Raw genomic sequence first — 18189 nt, forward strand, 5'->3', positions numbered from 1 at the left:
CCACAGGACCTGTAAGTCGGTGGAGACTACCGAGGATTTTTTTAGGCGCCGTTTTAGGCGCGAAAAATGGGCGCCCAGCTCGGAGGGGCTCCCGTTTTTTTTCTTGTGGAAACTTGGGCCCTTTGTTTCTATTCCTGCGGAACAAGAGACCCCATAGCTTGTGTGCTATTTTTCTTACTGGAACATGCAATCTAGTTGGATATATATGTAGTCACCAGACAATATGATTTTCCTTACTTTGGAATATGGGCATCTTGGCTGCTGATCAATTTAAAACCACTTAACACAGACTATTTGGTTTTTCCTGAAGACAATTCAATTAAGTTACTGGTGCTTGGAACCAAATGGAAATGTATTGCATCTGGTTAAGGTTTAGGAAACCATCACTTCCATTGATAGCTTTGTTCAACTACGAAAGATGCCTTTTGATTTCCTGTATTCCATTTTGAACTTCAAAAGACCAAGGGATATTTATCTGGCAGCCTGCTGGAACTCCTCCCTTTTTGTCCCACTGTTCTACAGAACATAAATAGGAGCAGGAGTAGGCCATTTGGCTCCTCGAACCTGCTCTTATGGAGCTTAGTTTACACTTTGCACGCAAGTTTCATTTTACAGATGCTGGTTGTGGTTCAGTGTTCCCAACAGAGTTACCGAAGTGTCCGATTTTTTGTTACTTTTATATCTGAGCATATATAGTTATATGCTGTATTGAGTTTCTGCTACTGTTTAATTCTTTTTATAAGCCAGAATTGGAGATTATCGCTGTTGCACTGCTTTATTTTGCTATCCATAGGCTAGAACGTGAAAGGCCTTGTATCAATTCTAGCAAAGAGGTTCTGTTAGACTCCTGAACACTGCTTCATTACCAAAGACCATTTAAAGTCAGCATTCGGTTCATGGGTCGTGAGGATTTGTTTATCAGAGTGCTTCATGATTCAAGCATGGGAGAAATATCTGGTGAAGCCATAAAAATGTAATGATTCTTTAAAGCTGCTCAGCACTATAAATCAAAGTGACCCACTCTGTTTTGAGCCTCTCTGTCACTCAAGCTACATAATCTTTTTGGAGGTGTTGCCTTTGCACTGTTTTTGGGAAGATCCACAAGTGTTCTTTGGTAGCATTTGGTCAACATAACCCTGTGATAATGAAGTTAGACTGAACCTGCTGCCAGTTTGGTGCCTCTTATACATCTCTAATTGCAGATTCCAGTGTTGTCTACCACATAACTGTGAGACATTGTCATATGGCACTCTAATTCAAGTGGTTGATCAGGGGTTAGATATATATTTCTTTATGCAGCAATTGAAGATGTCTACCACTAAATAGATTAGGCAGGTTCCTAGCTCAGTACAGGCATCAATCAGGTTGGTTCATCAATCTTTTATTGCTGGAGGACTTATTCAGATCACCTTTGTACCAAGAGGCAGCAGTTGATGTGACATGAATTTTGCTGTGTCTCAAGGAATTTGATATGTTGCCTTGGTTGTGCATTTTTGGTTTCCCTCCAACAACAACTTGTTTTTATATAGTGCTTTTAACATATTAAGCACCATGGAATGTTTTACTAGGAGTATTATAGTCAAAAAATTGACAACGAACTACATGAGAAATTGGGGCAGGTGACCAAAACCTTGGTCAAAGGAAGGTTTTAAGGAGAGTCTTAAAGAAGGATAGAGAGGTAGAGAGGCGGAGAGGTTTAGGCAAGGAATCTCAGAGCTTAGGGCTTCGGCAACAGAAGGCACACCATGCTGAAGAGGGCAGAATTAGAGGAGAGCAGATATCTCGAGGGGTGAGGTTGTGGGGCTGAAGGAGATTACGGAGATAATAAGGGACGAGGCCATGGAGGGATGTGAAAATGAGGATGAGAATTTTGAAATCTAGGTGTTGCTTAACCAGGAGCCAATGTAGGTCAGCGAACACAGGTGTGACTGGTGAATGAGACTTGGTGCGAGTTAGGACATGGGCAGCCGAATTTTGGGTCAAGTCTAGAGGTAACAAAGGCATGGATGAGGATTTTAGTAGCGAATGAGCTGAGGCAAGGGCGGTGACTGGCGATGTTACGGAGGTGGAAATAGGTGGTCTTGGTTATGTTGCGGAAGCTCATTTCAGGGTCAAATATGACATCAAGGTTGCGAACAGCGTGGTTCAGCCTCAGACAGATGTTGGCTTGTACAGGTTGAGCGGCCAAAATCTGGAGTTCTGGAATCCAGAATGTTCCGGAATCCGGACTCCGGGACAATCTATGGCAGGGTCATCCGGAATCTGTAAAATGTTCCGGAATCTGGACCGGATGACCCTGCCGACCTCGGGGCCTCGCCACTGCCCGACCTCGGGCCTTGCCTTGCCGCCGCTTGCCTCGCCACCCTTACCTCTTCGCCGGCCCGCCCGAACACGCCCTCGGCGGGGCCCCGCCCGATGACGACATCTTTGGCTGGCAGGGCCCATCGGTCCCACACCCTCCCTGCCGGGGTCCTGCCCAACGACGACATCTTTGGCAGGGCCCCGCTGCCCGAATGCCTCCACGGCGGTGGGGCCTGCCCGAATGCCTCCACGGCGGTGGGGCCTGCCCGAATGCCTCCACGGCGAGCAACCTCCCCCCATCCCTTTCTGACGTTCCAAAATCTGGAAATACCTGAACCTGGGCTCGAGTGTTTCCGGATTTCGGATGTCAGAATCATGTTCCAAAGTCTAGAAAAACACGAAAACCGGCTCGGCCTCGGTCCCGAGTTTGCTGGCTTCGGGATGTTCATCTGTACTGATGTTCAGGTTGTTTGAAATATTGTTTCATGGAAAGAGCCATTTTGATGACTAGGTAGAATTAGCTGTAAAGTTTGAAGTGACAACAGAAATGGTATGGTCTAATATCTGGTAGAATGGACACCCCACCTCTATATGGAGGCAAAAGTTGAGTCCCTTTGAACAGCTATCTCTGACCTTTATGTGAAGACGTGGGAACCTGTGGCAATCATTCCTAGTGCCCCAAGCCAAGCCAAATAGAATGGTAGATGTGAAATGTCCAACTCTCCTGCGGGTTCCTCAACAACTACCCAATGGGCCCAAGTTTCGGGCCGCGCCGAGAACGCCGTAGCCCCGACCTGGACGGCCGTTTTTGGTGCCACAAAGTGCGGCTAAAAAAAACTTCCAGATTCTCTGGCTCCCTGATGGTCCTCTGGAGTTGGGTGCAGCGCAGCACGAGCTGTAGGGGGCGGAGCCAGGTCCCTGCGCTGAAAACAGTGCCGGGACCTCTGCACATGCGCGCTACAGTGGGCGCGCATGTGCAGTAGCTCCAGGTGCCCAAATCTGTGTGGGAGGGGCCCGAAGCACGCAGCCCCAAGCCCTGGCCGAATGGCCTCACTGGGGCTGCGTGCATAAGGCTCCTCCCACGCCCAGCTCCTGCTTCCTCCCGACCCGACTCGACTCCCGCTCCCCCCTGCCCCCGGACTGGACCCGGCACCGACCCGACTCCCACCCCTGGACCTGACCACCCCGGACTGGACCCAACCCGCGCCCCCGACACGACCCGACCCGACTCTCCCTCCCCCCCCGACCCGACCCGAACCGAACCGACCCAACCCGCGCTCTCTTTCCCCCCCCCCCCCCCCCCCGAACCAACCCGCGCTCCCCCTGACCCGACCCAACGCCACCTACCTGTAAATCTGGTGCTGGGGACGGGCCCTGCCCAAAGTCTTGGGCCCGGCCCGTTCAGCCTCCACCGCCCTGCTCCTTCCCCCCCCCCCCCCCCCCTTCTCCTTTCCTCCCCCCCCTTCTCCTTTCCTCCCCCCCCTTCTCCTTTCCTCCCCCCCCTTCTCCTTTCCTCCCCCCCTTCTCCTTTCCTCCCCCCCTTCTCCTTTCCTCCCCCCCTTCTCCTTTCCTCCCCCCCTTCTCCTTTCCTCCCCCCCTTCTCCTTTCCTCCCCCCCTTCTCCTTTCCTCCCCCCCTTCTCCTTTCCTCCCCCCCTTCTCCTTTCCTCCCCCCCTTCTCCTTTCCCTCCCCCCCTTCTCCTTTCCTCCCCCCTCTTCTCTTTTCCTCCCCCCTCTTCTCTTTTCCTCCCCCCCTTCTCCTTTCCTTCCCCCCCTTCTCCTTTCCTTCCCCCCTTCTCCTTTCCTCCCCCCCTTCTCCTTTCCTCCCCCCCTTCTCCTTTCCTCCCCCCCTTCTCCTTTCCTCCCCCCCTTCTCCTTTCCTCCCCCCCTTCTCCTTTCCTCCCCCCCCTTCTCCTTTCCTCCCCCCCTTCTCCTTTCCTCCCCCCCTTCTCCTTTCCTCCCCCCCTTCTCCTTTCCTCCCCCCCTTCTCCTTTCCTTCCCCCCCTTCTCCTTTCCTCCCCCCCCTTCTCCTTTCCTCCCCCCCTTCTCCTTTCCTCCCCCCCTTCTCCTTTCCTCCTCCCCCCCCTTCTCCTTTCCTCCCCCCCCTTCTCCTTTCCTCCCCCCCCTTCTCCTTTCCTCCCCCCCCTTCTCCTTTCCTCCCCCCCCTTCTCCTTTCCTCCCCCCCCTTCTCCTTTCCTCCCCCCCCTTCTCCTTTCCTCCCCCCCTTCTCCTTTCCTCCCCCCCCTTCTCCTTTCCTCCCCCCCTTCTCCTTTCCTCCCCCCCTTCTCCTTTCCTCCCCCCCTTCTCCTTTCCTCCCCCCCCTTCTCCTTTCCTCCCCCCCTTCTCCTTTCCTCCCCCCCCTTCTCCTTTCCTCCCCCCCTTCTCCTTTCCTCTCCCCCCCCTTCTCCTCTTCCCCCCCTTCCCCTTCTCCTTCTCCTCCCCCTTCTCCTCTTCCCCCCCCCCTTCCCCTTCTCTTTCCCCTTCCCCTTCCCCTTCCCCTGCCACCCTCGCTGTCAGAAACACAGGCACTGACAGAGTGAGAGACATACACAGAGAGATAGAGACACTGACAGAGACACACTTGGGGGGGGCATCCCAGCACGCTGTTGGAGGGCTCCCGGTGCTGCAGTTGGTAAGTAGAAAATGTTTTATTTATTGATTTTAAAAAAAAATTATTTTATTAATTTTTTTTGATTGATTTATTAATGATGTTATCATTTATTATTGATGGCTCTTTATTTGTAAAACTGAAGTGTTTAATGTTTGTAAACTTTCCTTTAACCCCCCCCCCCCATTCACTACGCCTGATTTGTAATCTACGACTGGTTTTCTAAAGTGTCGACAAGGTTTTTTCGAGCGTACAGAAATCTTCATTTACTCCATTCTAAGTTAGTTTGGAGTAAGTTTTCACTGCCGAAACTTTGAAAACAGGCGTAAGTTTGAAAAAAAAATTCTGTTCCAAAGTGAAACTGTTCTAACTGACTAGAACTGGAGCAAACTAAATGCCGCAAATTTGAATTTCTAAGATACTCCGTTCTACACCAGTGCTCCAAAAAATCAGGAGCAACTGAGGCTGAAACTTGGGCCCATAGTCCCTCCATTGTAAAATGGAACTCCTGGGGGCTGAGAAGTATTTCTGATTCAGTAGAAGAAAATAACCATCAGCACTTGGGTTGTCCCATGTTACTTTCCCTTGAAGATGATGCCGTCTACTAGTGCCTTCATATTTAACACTCTCTTTCAAGAACCAAATAAAGGTCAAACATGTTTGCTGCTTGATGACACTGAAGTATTTTCTTTTGTGCTTTCCTCCAGAGAACGATTTCTTTGTTACTTATGTTTTTTCAATCTTTGTCACAGGTTTTTTTTATTTCAATCACTGAGTGCCAAATGTGTAATGTACTTGGAGGAATGGCCTTGAAATTATAATTATGGGTAACAGCAGGAAGCTATTATGTGGCCTCTTATTCTATGGCAATCCGCATCAATATTTGAGCTATTCAATGAAGATTCTAGTTTCCCCTTCCTCTTCCTCGATCCAATTTGGTTTGAAATAATGGGGCGAATTGCCGCCTTTGCTGTTGGGTGTTAGCTCAATTAAGATAGATTTCCTTTTCCGATTTCTATCTGTTTTAAACGCTTTGAACTCATCACATTCCAACTTCAAGGAGTCGACCAATAAAGTACGTAATTTCTGGGAAAAGGGAAGCATTTGAGGTATATCTAACACACCTACATCTCTCAGAATTCAGACAGCGTGCTTTGCCTGGCTGTATAAGGTAGCGCTAAAAGGAACTGATTTTTCTTAAAACAAGAATGCTTCAGGATGAAGCAGTGTATGGGTTTGATTACATTTTTCTGCTCCATTATGCAAGTGGAACTCTTTGTTTAGTGACAGATGCTGGAGGAGTTGGTGGTGTTCTCATGGTCAGCATCTTTTGGGGAGGTTTGGCTTTGGTCCAGCTTACTGTGCGTTTTAAGTTTCAGGGGCTTTGTTTGAGACTAGTCTCAACAACTCTCGGGATAGAATCATAGAGTGACACAGCACAGAAGGAAGCCTTTCAGCCCATTGTACCTGTGCTGACTCTTTGAAAGAGATATCCGATTAGTCCCACTCCCCTGCTGTTTTCTCCATAGCCCGGTAACTTTTTCTCCTTCAAGCATTTATCCAATTTCTTTTTGCCTTGTTTCCTCTGGTTCTTTTGCCAATCATCTGTATCTGCTGGTTACTGGCCCTTTTGCCACTGGAAATGGTTTCTCTTTATTTACTCTATCATCCTTTGTGATTTTGAATTTCTATCAAATCTCCCCATAACCGTCTCTGTTCTAAGGAGAACAATCCTAGCTTTTCCAGACTTTCCACATAACTGAAATTTCTCATCCATGGTACCAATCTAATAAATCTCTTCTGCACCCTCTCTAAAGCCTTCCTAAAGTGTGGTGCCGAGAATGGGTCACAATAGTCCAGCTGGGGCCTAACCAGTGTTGTACAAAGGTTTTTTGCTTTTGTGTTTTATTTCTCTATTAATAAAGCCAAGGATCCATGTGCTTTAACCGCCTTCTCAACTTGTCCTACCTCCTTCAAAGACTTGTGTACGTAAACCCCCAGGTCTGTCTGTCCCTGCACCCCCTTTAAAATTGTACCATTTAGTTAACATTGCCTCCCCTCATTCTTCCTACCAAAATGAATCATTTCACACTTCTCTGCATTAAATTTCATCTGCCATGTGTCTGCCCACTTCACCAGTCTATTTATGTCCTCCAGAGGTGTTACTATCCTCCTCACTGTTTACTACATTTCCGAGTTTTGTATCATCTGCAAACTTTGAAATTATGCCCTTTATACCCAAGATCAGGTCGTCTTTGTTTATTTATTTATTACCACTGCACATTTTCCTCCAGTCTGGAAAAACAACCGTTCACCTCTACTCTCTGCTTTCTGTCCTTTAACCACTATTGAATGCACGCTGCCACTGTCCCTTTAATCCCATGGGCTTTAATTGTGCTAACAAGCCTATTATGTGGTACTTTGTCAAATGCCATTTGAAAGTCCATATACACCATATCAACCACATTGCCCTCATCAACTCTCCGTTACTTCATCAAAGAACTCGATCAAGTTAGTCAAACACTACTTGCCTTTAACAAGTCCGTGCTAACTTTAATTTACTAGCCCAGACTTTTCCAAATGCCAATTAATTTTGTCCCAGATTATTGTGTCTCAAAGTTTCCTCACCACCAACGTTGGACTGACTGGCCTGTAGTTGCTGGGTTTCTCGCTCCTTTTTTTTAGACACAGGGGTCTAACATTTGCAATCCTATGGCACCACCTGCATATCCAATTCATTCATAGGAGGAACTGAAATGTTGAGCAGAGTTTGTGCTTAAAAATTGGACATATTGTAAATAACTACATTTATTTATATTGTATCTCATAGGCTGGGATTGTTTTCTTTGGAACATAGGCTGAGAGGAGACCCAATTGAGGTGTATAAAAAAAATTGAGGGGCCTAGATCGAGTGGATAGGAAGGATCTATTTCCCCTAGCAGAGGGGTCAATAACTCGGGGGCATAGATTTAAAGTAAGAGGGGATGGTGGGTGTCTGGAACTCTGCCTGAAAGGGTGGTAAAGATAGAACCCCTCATCGCATTTAAAAAGTACCTGGATATGCACTTGAAGTGCCGTAACCTACGGACCAAGAGCAGGAAAGTGGGATTAGGCTGGATAGCTTTGTCAGCCGGCACGGACACAGTGGGCCAAATGGCCTCTTCTGTGCTGTAAATTTCTATGATATGGTTGTTTTTTGGGATAAATCTCAGTGCAGCCAGACACCACCATAACTAGGAACAATGTCTTGCATTAGTAAAGTTACAGAAAAGAGCAGCACATTTAAAGGGAATTAGATATGAAGAAAGATTAAGGTGGTTGTGAGAAGGGAGAACCACGTCAATGAATGCAAAATGTTAATTGTTATGGATGAGATAAACCCAGGTTATTAAGAATAAGACAAAATTATAGAAGAAAGGAACAAATAAAAATTAGTAAGTTTATAACTGGTACATCAGAAATTGCCTTTACTCAGAATGATAACTCTTTAAAACGATCTATCAGATAAGACGAGAGGAAAAAAGTTTGAAGTTATTTGAAATACATTTAGATGTGACAATAGCAGGGATGTATTCAATGGACAAACAATTTTTTCTGTTTTAATAAGTTGGGCTCCGCTGGTTATTTTAGTTGAGATGGCGCAACCAGATGGTGGAGAGAGAAAAGTATAAAGAAGTAGGTCAACCAAGGTCAAAAGAATGTGAGCTGCCAGGTGAATGTGGAGTTGGATGCAATTTTGAGATAACAAAAGGTAAGAATTGCAGAGTTGGAAGCTACTGGTCTAGTCTGAGAGGCATTGCTGTTCTTCTCCAGCTTTGGTAGTTGATTCTGGTTACTGAAAAATGTAGTTGTTGAATGTTGCAATAATTTTGAAAGTGAAGATGAGATGCCAGTAACTGAAACTTTGGAATGTCTTGCCTGTCAAATGAGCATTGCAGTGAACACAACAAATAATTCAAAATATAATTTGTATTTGTATAAATTTAATCCAGTGTTACTTCGCTATCAATAAAACATGAAAAAAAAAATCTTGCTCTAAGCACTTAGGGTGTTTATGCTACTTGCGCTTAATTGAAATGTGCCGATAGTTACATATATATAATATACATGAAATATAAAATCAGTACATTACAATAATTTATGGATAATTCAAACATTGAGTTATTTGGTGTAGTTCTTAATAGAAATCTACTTGTACTCTATTACTTAATTTCATGCATTCTGTTTTATGTCTTTGTGTATTTGCTTTGTGATTGAATTTGCTGGTGTAGCTGATAACATTGTAACAAGATGGACATTCCCCAGAGACTGGGATAATACAACCAAACATTCCAAGTTTAAAAAAAAATTATCTTTCCAGCAGGATTATCAAGAGGTCTGTTTGCCTTACTTAAATAAAATGCTTTAAAGTAGAAATTAGAATGGTTTTGTTTAATTGCTGGTGTGCCTTTTTTTTAAACTTCAAAAACATATTATTGTGGAGATATTTTTAAACCCAAAACTTGTGTGTGTGACTATCCAAGTGATACAAGAGTCCAGGAGAAAATGAAGTCCATTTTAAAAGCAATCTATTCAATTCTCAGTTGAGGCTTCCACAGAAACTGGTGTAGTAGCTAACTGACATCCTATTTGTTGGAGCATGTGTGGAGCCACAGTTTGCTCAAACATGATTTACTGATGACGAAAATACTTTCTTTTGCCTGCTTTCTGTAATCTTTATGGTGGAATAGACTCATTAACTGTAACCCTTTATAAAAAAAAATGAAAACTAATCTGCAGTTATGTTTCCTACTTCATCCCTTCCCCCACTATCCCTCCTACATTTGAGAATTAGATTTGTGTTTATAGCTTTGAAAATAACTTCATTCTTCTGCAAATATTCAACCAAGCAGAAGGGCTCACGCTTCAATTAAATCTACATGGAATGGGAAAAAGATATAATTAATAAAACTCTGGGTTGCACTAGCTAAGTGCATTTTCCAGTATTTTACATCAAATTTTGAAAGGTCTAATATGACTCTAAATCATAGTTTCTTTTTTGAACTTGGATGTGAGCAGATTCTCTGCATGGCAGAGTGTGATGTGCATTAAACAGAGTGACTTTTCATCTCATTGCATTTTAAGCAGGGCCTGTAAGTAGTGTAATTTATATTGCACAGGTTTGGTAATGCTGTTTTACAGTCTGCTTCTGCTTGGGGGAGGGAAAAAGTTAAATAATTGATTATTTTTAATATGATATTTTACTTTACATTTTTCAATGCTGTTTCATATTCTTGTAAAGTGATTGGACTGGAAGTAATTTATGGGACACTCTACATGTGCATTGCGGGATCAGGAGAGAGCTACGTACATGGCTGAAGATTGGCTTTCATGAGATAGAGCTTTGAGGCACTCTACTTTTACGTTCACTCATAGTTGAAATTAAAAGCCTGTCAGCATAAAGTCAGTCTGTCAGCTGTTTGTGTACATGTCTATCTGTATATGCAGCCTTCTGTACTAGGGTGAGGAGCTGCTATGTTCCTCAAAGCATTGTATGCTATTAAAAAGTGGAAAAACAAAATAAAACTAATACATGATCATACTTTTGTTTTATTAGACATTTATTGATGTTAAAAAGAATCCAATCCAAAATTATTGATAATAGTGGATATGACTTTTGATAAATTCTGGCAAAGACCTATCTTCTCCTGTATCTGTTTTGACCTGGGTTAACAATGCAGACTGTTGAGTTTAAAAACCTGGCTTGCAATATATAAATACAATAATATATATTTTATGTGTAGTGCAAATGTAGTAATCATATAACAGCAACAAATCACAACTGAAGAGGAAGGGGGATATATGAATCACTTGCCATAAACTTCCATTGAGGACCTACTAGGGACATGTGAAAACAACAAATCAAGAATGAGCAGTGAACAAAATCTACTAATAAAATAAATAAGATGAACCACTAAAATTGTTAAATATTTTGTTGATTTGTACCTAACATCAAGTTTTCCCCCACATGAAGCTTGACTGATTTATGGCATAAGAAAACCATTAAAACATGCTGAATAACATGCTGTGTCTTGCTCAGGGTTACCTGTAAATTTCCATGGTTAATGTTTTCTTGAAGAGGCCTAATACTATGTTTGGGAGCCTGAGGCTCAATTGAGAGAATTTAGCTGGAGATTCATTTCGAGTGGACACAGTGGTCCCAAAGATGAATACTTCCTGGGATCTTTCTGCTGCTTAGCAGCTGTGGCTGCTTTTACTATTGCTGTCACTTTCTCATAGACCCTTTCCAATTCTACCAAATGGCACATTGCACTTCCCCTTTTGTGCTCCACTGTCCCTTCCACCTGCAATTTTCAAACCTCCAGGATCCCCCTCTGCAGCGCTGCCTTACTCCACATTCCTGAACCTAACTCTGCTTAATGCCAAGCGATGTCCCTTCTCAATGCTTTCAAATGTTGGCGCTTACCTTCCAATTTCCAAGTGCTGCCAAATCTCAGTGCTTTTCTCCCCTCTCCTCTCCCAAGTGTTCTAAACATCAAGGCACTTCCAGTGCTTCCTAAACTCTGTGCTTTCCAATGCTCCAGGACCACGACTACATCTGCAGAAGACTAGATGCCACACCACAGACCCACTGATCTAATTATTTATGTTGGACATTACCTTCTCACCTCCCCCACACCTTGTTCAGCCAAGCCAGCCTAATTCAGTGCTTCCAGAAGGCATACCACTCCTCCAATTCCCCCTTGGTTCTGGCATTATGCCTCACGTACTGGCCCTATATCCTTCCTTCATCCTTCTTTCTTGCTGCCCCCATCCCTCCCACTCTCTCAGCGTGAGTTTCTAGCCCCCTACTTTCTGTCTCTCTTGTATATGTTCCACCACTTGCTTGACTCCTCTCTTTCCCAGTGATGTATTTTAGTCTGGGCCTCGTGCCTATCTTGAAACTGGCATGTGTTGCCTGCCATCTTGCTGTTTTGGCTTTTCAAAAAGGTTAGAAAAAGTTGAGTATATAGATAAAGGAACATATGTGGGAGCCAGAAAAACACATTAAAATAGAATTGCGCAGTATATACAGCACAGAAACAAGTCATTCGGGCCGACTAGTTTGTGCTGGTGTTTATAGTCCACACGAGTCTTACCCATTCCATGTACCTCATCTCAGCCTTTCAGCATATCTTTCTATTCCTTTTTCTCTCATATACTTGTCAAAATTCCTTTTGAAAGCATCCAAACTATTTGCCTCAAACACTTACTGTGGTGGCCAGTTTTACATTCTTACCACTCTGAATGTACCAAAGTTCATCACCTCACATTTAAAAAGTTCATTTGCCACTAAATGCCCAGTTTGCAAATGTTATCATGTCGTCTTGTATTATATTGCATTCTTGCTCAGTGTTAGCTATAACCTCCAATTTGGTGGTATGTTCTAAATTTGGGTACTGATTACTCGTTTCCAAGTTTAAATCATTCATGTAAATTATGAATGACTGTGGTCCCAACATTGATCCTTGTGGAACACCACTTTCTACCTTCCTTCAATCTGAATAACTACCCTTTATCTCTACTACTACCTGCTTTCCATTTTTTAAGCTGTTTTTTTTAATCCATTCAGCTATTTGTCCCCTGATTCCACGTGCCCTAACCTTTGTTGTGAGCCTACCTTGTCGAAGCCTTTAAGTGTTTTTCTAAATCTCTCCAATCAAAGGATTGGGAGAGATCTAGAAAAACATTACTAAAATATCCCAGATTACCATGTAGTAAGAATAGAATTTAATTTGTTCAATCACTATAAATTAGTAGCCCAGAAATACATTGTGTTTATATGCTCTAATGCCTGTTGGAAAACAATGCATTTTTACTCTGAGCAAAACTATGGAAGATCATTAATGATGAGCACTAAAATAACTCTTGCAGCTATGTACTAAATGTACTACTTTCAGATGACGAATATTGTGCACTGCATGCTACTAAAGTTTGTTGGAGTGTTATAGGTGCTTATAGCAGGAAACTATAGACCAGTTAGCCTAACATCTATCCTTGGAAAAAAATGCTGGAGTCCATTAAGGAAGCAGTCGCAGAACATTTGGAAAAGCATAATTCAATCAAGCAGTGTCAGCATAGTTTTATGAAAGGGAAATCATGTTTGAGAAATTTGCTGAAGTTCTTTGAGGATGTAATGAGCAAGGTGGATAAAGGGGAACCAGTGGATGTGGTGTATTTGGATTTTTGGAAGGCATTCGATAAGGTGCCACATAAGTTACTGCACAAGATAAAAGTTCATGGGATTGGGGGTAATATATTAGCATGGACAGAGGATTGGCTAACTAACAGAGAAAAGAGAGTTGAGATAAATGGGTCATTTTCCGGTTGGCAAACAGTTTCTAGTGGGGTGCCGCAGCTGGGTCCTCAACTATTTACAATCTATATTAATGACGTGGATGAAGGGACCGAGTGCAATGTAGCCAAGTTTGTTGCTGATACAAAGATGGCTGGGAAAGCAAATTTTGAGGAGGGTGCAAAAAATCTGCAACAGGATATGGACATGTTAAGTGGGCAAAAATTTGGCAGATGGATTATAATGTGAGGTTATCTTTGGCATAAAAAATAGAAAAGCAAATTATAATTTAAATGGAGAAAAATTGCTAAGTGCTGCAGTACAGAGGGACCTGGGGGTCCTTGTGCATGAAACACAAAATGTTAGTATGCAGGTACAGCGAGTAATCAGGAAGGCAAATGGAATGTTGGCCTTTCTTGCAAGGGGTATAGCATATTAAAGCAGAGAAGTCCTGCTACAACTATACAGGATACTGATGAGGCCACACCTGGAGTACTGCATACAGTTTTGGTCTCAGTTTTTAAGGAAGGATATACTTGCATTGGAGAAGGTTCACTTGGTTGATTCCAGAGATGAGGGGGTTGACTTGGAGTTCAGAAGAATGAGAGGTGATCTTATCAAAACATATAATATAATGAGGTGACTCGACAAGGTGGTTGCAGAGAGGATATTTCCACATGGAGGAAACTAAAATTAGGGGACATTGGGCCCAAATTTCCCCAAGAGTTGCTCTGTTTTTTTTGGAGCAACTTGATTTTTCTGGAGTATCTTTTTAGTTACAATTCTGGCCATTTAATTTGCGCCAGTGTATGTGAGTTAGTTAGGTTTTTTTTCAAAAAGGGGCATTCCCAGCCACTTACACCTGTTGGCCATTTAAGCGAGTTTGGCCAGCAAATAGTTGTTCCAAACTAACTTACACCAGCGTATGTTGCCACTTCTGTCTGCACAGAAAAACCTTACCTAGAGTTAAGGAATCGACGCAAGTAACTACATTTAAAGCACCACCAAACACCAAAAGTAATAAGCATTCAATAAAAAATAAAGAACTGAAGTAAATAATTAAATGAACAAAGAACTGAAGTAAATCCTACCTTCAACTAAACTCGGCAGCGGCTGGCCGTGTGGGAGTCCCTTCAGCCTGGGATAGGGGAGGGAGAGTGCGGCATCTGAATGGGGGGTGGGGAGGGAGGAGGAGGAGGGGCGTGGTGGGTGATGAACGTGGCATCTTAACGGGGGGTGGAGGGGGGATTATTTGAGATCGAAACGCACACGCACGAAATGTATTTGATTTGGTCAATAAAATAACACCACGAACCGATATTGGATTGGTGCCAGCAGCTGTTGGTTGTTTGCCTTGGTTCGTTCAAAGTTTGCTTTTCTGGCTCAGCCAGCTCGGTAATTCAGGTCCCCATCTGCCTCGCCCCCTCTTGGCCTGTTCCTTCGCTTTCACATGCTGCATGAAGCCGTCCCCACTCTCTGAATGCTTCATGTGCCCCACACACACATTAACCCTGTTGCCGAGCATCTCCTGCCTTTGACTTGCTGGTTGACAATAATGCCTTCGGAAAGTTATGCTTTCAAGATCCCAATCTTGTCATAAAATATTCAAGATACTTTAAATCAAAGCGCACGCCCACACATCGGCACAGCCACTGAAATAATGCTGCTAGGGCCATTGGAGACCTGCTGACATGAACGCGGCATCGGGGGAGCCCATTCGGCCAGGGCTAGGGGCGGTGTGCTTCGGGCCCCTCCCACACAGCCTGCAGAGATTCGGGCTGCGAGGAGCTATTGCACATGCGCACACACTCTAGCGCGCATGTGCAGAGGTCCCGGCACTGTTTCCAGCGCCGGGACCTGGCTCCACCCTCCACGCGTTCTGCTGTGTTGCACCAAGGGCCTGGATTGACTGGACTGCGGGGAGAATACGAAGGTAAATAATAGGCACTGTTTCTGTTCTTAAAAAGTCAGCGCACCACACGGCGGTGTGCCGTTCTAACCCTGGGGGCAAACTTAGGCCCATAGTCTCAGAATAAGGGGCCACCCATTTAAAACTGAGATGACGAGGAATTTCTTCTCGGGCTGTAAATCTATGGAATTCTCTGCCCCAGAGAGCTGTGGAGACTGGGTCATTGAATATATTTAAGGTGGAAATAGATTTTTGAGCGATAAAGAAGTAAAGGGTTATGTGGAGCTGAGTCCATGATTAGATCAGCCATGGCGGAGCCGGCTTGAGGGGCCAGGTGGCCTACTCCTGCTCCCATTTCTTATGTTCTTGTGTAACCTCCTTAGAAGCACTGTAAATATCAATTGCTATAGGTAATGGGGTTGGGGAGGGGGAAGAGAAAAATATGCGCGCACCACAAATAGGCATTTTGCAACACAAAATATGGTGCCATCATATTTTTTAACAAAGCAAAGAAAATGTAATAGTGTCCTCTTATGTACCTCTGGTGACTTACACCGTCACTTTGGGTTTTCACTTTGTATGATTGGCAGCAACCCTGAGGCAAAGAGTTGAAAGCAGTGAAGAGTACACTAAACTGAATATTACAGTAAGCCTCCACTGAAAAAACTATTAAATACAAGTATGAAAATGAACAGCCTACGCATTAAAAAGAACCAAAATGGATATTTTTTTAAAACTGTGAAGACTTAAGACATTCAGTGCAGTAACACATATATATGTACTGCAATAAACCAAATGGTACTGGAAAAATGTTTTTTTTTTAAACCTAATATATGATTTTCTTCTAAGTAGTACAGAAATTGTGGTACATGTCACATGTCACTGCACCTAATGACTTAAGTTTTTGTATTTTTAAAATTATTTTTCTGTACTTTAAAATGCCTAGGTTATTCAGTTTCATACTTGCATTCCATTTTTTGTTAAACTCTGCAGATTATGAAACCTAGTTTGTTCAAGCACTCAAATAATGAGTGAAATGGTGAGGGCTAAACTTAAGGTTAGTATAAATTACAGAAAGTACTGCAGGACTAATGTATTATTCATACCCCATATTTAATAAGAGTTATTTGTTCCAAGATGGAGAATTGCAGTACATTCTATTACGAGTTTAAACAACGTGTTACCCCAGCGGCATTTAGAATTTCTGTGTGAAAGTATATGTGGGGAAAAAAGGAGACCAAGTTACAATGCTAACTGTAAATGGTCAAAAAGAGGCTCTTTATCAAAAAAATATTAAAATGAATTCTTGAAGGCCCAGCAGTGTCATTATTTACAAATCCACAGTAGTGGCTTCATGCATGTGCGCAAGATTGAAGTATATAATGAAAATTTTCAGTCGTATTTTTACTATAGAAAGATGGATACTCTTTCCCCTTCCCCAAAAATGCCTATGGAGCTGTCTAAATTCTAGCTGCTTGTAATTTACAAAAAGTTTTTAAGAGTTTGCATAACTGTCCTTTTTGAGCTATCTGTAATTATAAAACCATAAAATGATTTCGTGATACTCATGTGGGTGGCCTTTCTGTTGAATAGGTTTCGGATTTGATTTAATATTCCAAACAAACTTAAATCCTTCTCCAGCCGTGAAGACTCATTATGAATGGTGGTCTGATAATATTGGATTTCCCAAAGATTTTTTTTAAAAAGAAATGTAGACCCATATAATTACAATATGCTGTGACTAAATTAATATTGAAGTTCAAAGGTTCCTTGTTTATTTTAAGTGATTATTTCACCCTGCTTAATGTGGTGCTTGCTTGCTCGATGGTATTACTCTACCCTGGACCAGCGCTACTCGACCGACTAAAATTGTTAATGAGCTTCGGATTTACGAGTGAGCCTCCAATACTTATTGTTAAATTAATATAATCAATATAAGAAAAAGATTGACATTAATATAGTATCTCCAGAAATGTCAAGGTGCTTCACTTATGAATTATTTTTAAGTTTAGTGGTTGATTGAGATATAAAGTTGTATTTATTAAGATTATATTAATTCCTTAAACATTTATATGCAAATGGTGTACTGTTCCCATGTTGAGACTTTTCATTAACCTTTCAAAAATCTCTTTGCCAATGAACAATACAGAGGAACAGATTGGATTCATTGACTCAATTTTTCATAATTTCTTTGGTTTGACATCTTTGTATGCTTGGACAGTACTGAAAATGGGCAGGATGAGATTCATCTCTACCTGAAACAATTTGCAGCGGCCTTATTTTACTGAAAGTGTTGCCTCAGAGCTGATTTAAATAAAAACAAGTAGCTGCTTCTCTAACCCGATATTTACAAATCTCCTCTATAGTTAAAGAAAAGGTTAGGGATTGGATGCAAGGATGGAGCCTCGTGGCATATCTGAAGTAACCATCCAGTGGCTGAAGGGAAAGCCATTAGAGGAGATGCACTTGAATGAAATCAAGTTAGGGCTGCGCCATGGTGGTAGATGTGGTGAAAGAGATGGAGTAATTGATTATTGATTTTGGACCAGGACAGACTTGATGCTGAAAGTTGGGCAAAACTGGGCTGAAGGGATTTGAACAGAAATGGTGGAAGAGATTGTCTTAAAGGATCTTGCAAAGGAAAAGGAGATTAGCGATGGACTGGCAGTTGTAGTTGAGCGAGTGCTCAAGAGTGAGCATTTTAAGAAGGGGTGACCATGACTATTCTGACTGGAAGGATGATGGGGAGCAAAAGAGCAGTTATTGATAATAACAGGTATTAAGACTGATAAGGTACTGGGTTGGAAGGGGTTGAGGATGCAATAATGGGTATTGTAGTGAAGATTATTTTGTCGACAATACTGCTTGAAGTCGTTGAGCAAGATCTGGTGGGGGATAGTTAGGCATGTCATGTGCCACATCTTCTCAAGCTTGAAGCACTCCGGCTTGAGGATGAAGGTGGTTGTTGTAAGAGGTAGGACAATGGGGATGAAAGGCACGAGGGATTTGGTAGGGATTAATGTATTGAAAATGGGAAC

At 42.9% G+C, this 18189-nt stretch overlaps 1 protein-coding gene across 4 annotated transcripts in view; it reads left to right on the forward strand.

Moving 5' to 3' along the window:
- Positions 1–18189, forward strand: part of phf21aa (PHD finger protein 21Aa) — a 427640-nt gene that overhangs the window by 57009 nt on the left and 352442 nt on the right. The gene's annotated exons all lie outside the window — the stretch shown is intronic.

This window comes from Pristiophorus japonicus, chromosome 14, assembly GCF_044704955.1.
Source record: "Pristiophorus japonicus isolate sPriJap1 chromosome 14, sPriJap1.hap1, whole genome shotgun sequence".
Taxonomy (NCBI): Eukaryota; Metazoa; Chordata; class Chondrichthyes; family Pristiophoridae; genus Pristiophorus; species Pristiophorus japonicus.